This window comes from Equus asinus, chromosome 12, assembly GCF_041296235.1.
Source record: "Equus asinus isolate D_3611 breed Donkey chromosome 12, EquAss-T2T_v2, whole genome shotgun sequence".
Taxonomy (NCBI): Eukaryota; Metazoa; Chordata; class Mammalia; order Perissodactyla; family Equidae; genus Equus; species Equus asinus.
In genome coordinates, this window is record NC_091801.1 from 79477348 (window position 1) to 79484202 (window position 6855).

A 6855-nucleotide genomic window follows, 5' to 3' on the forward strand; every position below is an offset into this window, starting at 1 on the left:
TTTTCCCTGTGCTCTGTCTGCTTTGGAGCCATTAATCTGGCACTAGATTTGTCCTCTAAGGATTGTGGCTCCTTCTGTGTGCTCTGTCCTCTACAGATCCAGCCATCCCTGAGCTCTGATACTGCTAATCCTTCCTTTAAACTGTTAACCCTAGTGGTAGTATTGGCTTAATGTTGTTACTAGTCTCTGAGTGTTTCAAAATCCCTTATTTCATCCCTTAACACTGCTCACATCTCTGTCACATAGTCCCTTTATAAAAGTAGTTTCATTTGAATTACATGGGGTGTGTCTTATTTCCTGCTAGAATCCTGCCTGATAAAGTAGTTAATACCAAGGAAAGAGTCCTCAACATGGTTTCTACATATTTTTTGAATGCATAAATGATCTCCTTACAGGTGAGATGGCTTTCTGAAAACCTGTGACATAGTGGTCTCATTATTACACAAATTATCTCCAGACGTGGGGAAGGATGGAGCTTTTCCGAGGGTCAAAGCTTTGGGTGAGCAAGTGGCTACTGAATTTGATGGCAATAGAAACAATAGTGATTATAGTTTGTGGGTCAGGCTAGCTGCTTTCCACTGTTGTGGAAAGCTTACAAAAAATGAAAATAAGCTTAAGTCTTTCAAATCCCTACCCAAAGAAGTGCTGGAGTCCCAGAGCGTTCCTATACCATTCACAAAATTATCCATTATCTTGTGCAATTTTAGTGTGTTTTATTATTGGAAGGAATTCAGAACGTGCAGAACTGCAACACCAATCACATGTACCACCTCAATCAATCTTTTATAGAAAAGTGAGAACTGATTGGAAAGGGGATGTAGAATGACAGCTGGGTGGACACAGAAGAGGCTGAGAATCTTGGAGCTTGGAATCACTCTTTTGCTTAGTAGAAGAATGAAGTCTTTCCTCCTAATTTGAGTAAACTAGACACCCCTTTGCAGAAAGATCACCTGGAATAGATCCTTCATACAGGAATGCCTACTCTCTTTAAGATTCTCCCTCAACACACCTTAGTTTTTCTTTCAGACCATTAACAAGAGTAAAATTCCAGTACGTCCAAGGAAACAATGCAAGATCTACGTTAGGTGGAGGTAAAATATTCATAAAGGAATTATAAAATCTTGTGAACTTTTGTCATCAAGAAATTGGGAAGCATATGTAAGAATAAATTCTAATTATAAAACATCAAAAAGGACAAAATACATGAGAAAAAATTTACATTATTGATGCAAATGTGCTTGGTCAATATCTAAAAGCCAATGTATTGACTTGAATGACAGGCAGTATTTGTAATACATTATTTGGTGGATTAATAGTAGCCTGGATTAAATGGTGGTCTATAATCTAAAAGGTTAACATGCCAGAACTTTCCTGAGATGCTTTAGAGGAAAGAATCATGTGAAGTGAATGTTGGAGCAAGTACTGGATTGGATCTAGCCTGGTAAACTCAGTCGCTTCTTAACCACATCTCTGGGAAGGCTCACAGGAAATTCTCTTTATCCAGCTATTAACAAATTCATCATTGAGGAAAGCACCAGCATCTTGAAAGCTTTATGGTGATGCTCTCATATGGGCTGAAAATGAGGAGGGAAATTCTACAAAGGAATTGGACTCTTTGATTTCAATGAGACAAACAAGATCTCATGGTAGCAGGATACAGATGCTGGTGGTATGTAACACCAGAGATAAATTTGGCACTTTATTATAAAAGACTTCAAGGATGGAGAGACAATCAATGTTTCAATCCATAGGAATCTGTGATGGTGAATAATTAATCTTGTATCCAAAGGAATAGCATGGATGTGTATCCCACTAAGGGAGTACTTGATCCACATAAACCACATGTCTGATGAGCAGAAACCTGATTTGAAAAGCTAAAGTGCGAATTCCTGCCTGAATCTAATCCCCACAGTTAACTAAGTCACAGAACCAGGGACCCTTGAGTGAACAGGAGGCTGTGTTTGAAGATGGACGTTCACAGCAGCTATATATATCCTCCCTTAAGTGTGTGCTCTGAGTCTTCCTCTAAGCTTTGCCCAAGCACAGCTAGAGTCATTTAACATGGTTATTGTATACTGGGGAAAAGGGAAATACCCAGGCCTGGGGTTCTGAGTTGACACCGGGCCATCAGAACCCAAAGTGCCTGTATGGTCAGATTGGGAGTTTATGGAGGTCAGGCATTAAATGGAAACTTGGCCTGATTCAATCATACCAGCCTCATGTCCAGTGGTTGATGCATGCTGTTGCCTCACAAGCAGGGACTAAAACAGATGGCATCCTGTAAACATTTATCTTTCTTTATGTGGTCGCTTCTCATGGTTTCTCCTGCATGGACTACTCATATGACAGCTCAGGGCTCCAAAGGAGCATGTCCAAGGAACGATAGTTAGAACTGTATCCTTTTGATGGCCTAGCCCCAGTCACTATAGAGCATCATTTCCACCATTTTCTTTTTGTCAGACAAATCACAAGCCCCCATCCCATTTTAAAAGAAGGAAACAGAGACCTCACTTCTTGATTGTAATAGTGTCAGTTTCATTTTAAGAAGAATTTAAGAACATGAAGAAATATCTATATTATATACATACACACACAATCAGTTCTTGGTTTTAGCAATAGTTACGTTTTCTACAGTTGTCTCAAATACTGAATTAGCAAATACTTAACCATTGCTCCTAGAAGAAATATAGAGTTAGTCTCCTGTGAGCCTTGGGTCACATATTTTCATCAAACGATTAATATATATCCTTGTTTTATTCATGATTCTGTTTAAAGACACCTTATTTAACATATACCGTTTATCGCTAAAATTAAACTCATGGCCAACGGCACTTTGATTCGCGAATGAAGCTTATCTAAAAAGTGTTTCTGCCTATAAGGTAACTAACAGCCTTCTTTTGCTTAGAAACACTAGACAGCACTTCAGCGCTGTGCTTGAGGCCCATTAAAAACAGCAAATCAGCTAGAAAAAGCACAAAAATGCAAAAAATATGGCAATACATAGACCACAAAAAATATACTTGTTTACAGCCAGAGAGCTGAAACAAGAAGGCACAGCATGCCTTTTCTGACCTCATCTGGTAACGTGAATGCTGGATAATCAAATTTTTGCCACTCTGTACATATCTGTGAATGATCACAAATGACCAGGACTACTGATTTGGAGTCTACAAATAAATTTTGGCAAGTAGACTAGAAAATACGGAATCTTAGAATAATGAGGATTAGCTCTATCTGAATGTATATTTCCACGTTCGGAAAATATAATCTGTTGCACACCACACTCATGGGTGGCCCAGAAAACCATGGTAAATGAAATCTCAATGAGTGGCAGAACTTCTAGAAGTGTGCCAGACTGTCTACTTTGCATTATATGAAAGATGCTCTGGGTGATCAGGAACTTGTGAAGAACATGATTAGTACATTGATGGTAAGGTGGTGTGATGCAAAGCGATATTTACGCACATCTCAGAATAGATACGAGGGACATAATATTCACACCCCACCTCAGCTCCACTACAGAGATCTAAAGAAGCAGATGGAAATGATGGAACACTCTGTAAATGCCAGTTGGCCTCTTTCCCCAGGTACTTAGGTATGTGTTATATGGGCCTGTGTACAAGGTGACCACAGAGACGGGAGAATGCTATACATGGACTCCACAATTGGGCTACTAATGAGTTCTCAAACTGCCCATAGCAGAGACTAAAGCTGAGCCCCTGATAATGTATCGTGAATAGACTAACCAGCCACCTGGGACAGGCTGATTACATTGGTTCTCCTTCTATCATGAGCAGAGATTTGACCTCACAGGAATAGATAGGTATGCTGGATATGAATTTGCCTTTCCTGCCCTCAAATCTTCTGCCATCATCACTGCCAAAGTAATGCCTTATTCACATTTATGTTCTTCCACTCAACATTGCTTCTTACTAAAGAAATAATTTTATAACAAAGTTTGACAATGTGCTTATGCCCATAGGATCCACCGGTCTTATTACATATCCCATCATCCTAAAGTAGCTGGCTTGTGAGGAAACTAGAATGGTCTATCAGTACCTGAGAGATAGCCACCAGTGAAGTTGGGATGCTGTCTTGCAGGATGCAGAACAGGCCAATATACGGTGTCATTTACCTTTTAGTCGAAAATACATGGATCCAGAAGCAAGGGTCTGTATGAGGGGGTCTGTTTTACTATTACACATAATAACTGTTTGCATCCTTTCTTCACAACTTTGAGTTTGATGGATTGCAAGTACCTTAGATGAAAGCTGAGAATTTCCCCTGGCCATTTGCATTCTTGGAATATTGAGAAAAAATGAGTTAATATATTAGTTAGCATGATTGACTCTGATTGCTAAAGAAATATCCATTGTTGTCTAGAATCTAGAGGATTTATTGGATTTCTCTTAATACTCTTCTATTCAGTAATCTGTACCAATGGAAGACTGTGACCGTCAACAAAGGCAAGACAAATAGCGACTCAAATCCTATGACGATACATTTATAAAATGGAAATAAGTCTACAACCGTCTCATGGAGGAGTGATGATGAAAATAAGTTAACAGATGCAAGAAATTTATAACAGCAATAAAATATATCACACACTGTATTTTTTGTTATTTTTACAATTATTTTGTCTCGTATAAATTTGATGGCTAGAAGGCACTAAATTAAATAAAATCCAGCTAGGCTAAAGATGAAAAAAACCAGCAATAATAAAAATATTTTATATTTCGACCAATTTTTTTTTACCTAATTTTCCATTTGTTTACATTTTTCACAGTGTCCACTACCCTCCCTAATATAGTCCAGTCCATCTTTGACTAGCTTTTCCTTTTTGTTTCTTTTCTATCTCCCATAAATTCAAAATAGGTATTATCCTTAAAATTACATGTGTCTGTTTTGTTGATGCACTTTATGCCTGCCCCCAACACACACATATACACATTCCTTTTGGCTTGCTCTGCTCTTTATTTATACTATTTGGAGCTGGAGCACTGGCTCCTCCTCCCTGGTTTCTGGTGCATTTACCATTGTGGGTAAGTATTCATCACCCCAAATCATCTCTTTTCATGTTTTTCCTTCAATAGAGTAAGCTCCCTGAGGGCAGCAATAAAGTGTGAGTGTGTGTGTGATATGTGTATGTATATTCTGGTACATTTTCACTAGTAGATTTTCAAAAATTTGAATGAATAAATGAATTAGTTAATACATGAAAGAACACACCACTATTCAGCTTGATCATATCCCCAGCAATATGTCTGATTATAAAAGGCAAATAAAAACTGAATATAATAGGAAGTTGGGTAAGATAGACCAGCTATCAAGGAAAATGCTTCTCCAAGATTCTACGTTTAGCACACAAATCCATCTCCCCTCTGACTTGCCTGTTCTTCTGCCTTCCTCTCTGTTACCGGTGAAATACCTCCCTGACTATTGGTCTCTCACAGTATGTGTTGTCTCTCTCATGTTTGCCTTCTACTTATATAGCTTATTTATTTTTATTTTTTTTGGTGAGGAAGATTGGCTTTGAGAGAACATCCATTGCCAATCTTCCTCTTTTTGCTTGAGGAAGATTGTCCCTGAGCTGACATCTGTGCCAGTCTACCTCTATTTTGTGTCGGGGTTGCCGCCACAGCAGGATTTGAACAATGTATAGGTCTGTGCCCAGGATCTGAAGCTGTGAACCCTGGGCCAGCAAAGCAGAGCACGTGCACTTAACTGCTATGCCACCAGGCTGGCCCCTCTTATATCACTTACTAATTTCTGCACTCATTCCTTCAATAACTTTCACAAACAGCAATTGCTCTTGGCTAGTTATTTTAGGCTCTTCTCCATTTTAGGAAATTCTATTCTTCTTTTAATTCAGAAAGTGTTTTTTATGTTCTTTGGCTATTGTAGACACTTTAGAAATGACATTAGAGTAGGTTCAATGACTGTGATGTGAGGAAGAATGCTCTTGCTTTTTCTTTACCAAAAATAAATAGGGACAAAATATATAAGAAGAAGTGAAACAATGTGTACAGGAAAATGCACCTTTGTAATGTTTCCATAGTTGTAGCCCAAATTGCAGTGAATTAAGGCTGTGGCTTTGATCTCATACTCTTTGCTTGGGCTGGAGCAGCAGTTCCATCAAAATGTTCTTTAACTGAAAAGGGTGAATTTAGCCATAGTTCGGGCCTTAGCTGAAATTTTGACCAACAGCAACTTCGTTCTCTAATTTGAATTAAAGTCTTTTTTATAAAATCTGATATTATATCCTCCAAAGCTTCTACTGTCTTCTTAGATTTCATACAATCTTCTTTCAGTCATCCTAGGCAATCTTTAATTTGGCCACATACCCATTCACTCTTTCCTCAGTTGCACAAACAGATGGAGACCAATTATTTAATATGTTTTGCTTTCTCCTTTGTTCTCCAACTCTAAATCCCAACCACTATTCTTAAGAAAACTCTCGCTTTTTGTTTCAATGTTGTTTATCATGAACAAGAAGAAAATTATTGCTTTTGTTCAGAGAAGCAGGTTACACATTATTATAATTCACAAAAATATCCAATTTTTTTGTTGAATGTCTTCTTGTTTGTTTCCTTGACTTTGCGATTTCGTAGCCAAGGCTTCTAATTATCAAGTTGGTTTGTTGCTTTTAAATGTTTCTAATAAGTCTCTCAGTTTTTCGTTTATGTCATGGTCTAATCACTTTGCCTTATGTCTCCTGCTGTCTTTTTTTTTTTTTTTTTTGGCAATTAGGACAGTATTTATGAAGCAAGTACATCATTTACATGACAATGCTTGGAAGAAAATGTACCTGTCCAAAGTACATTGCCAGTTTTCATGATTCATCATTCCCACACC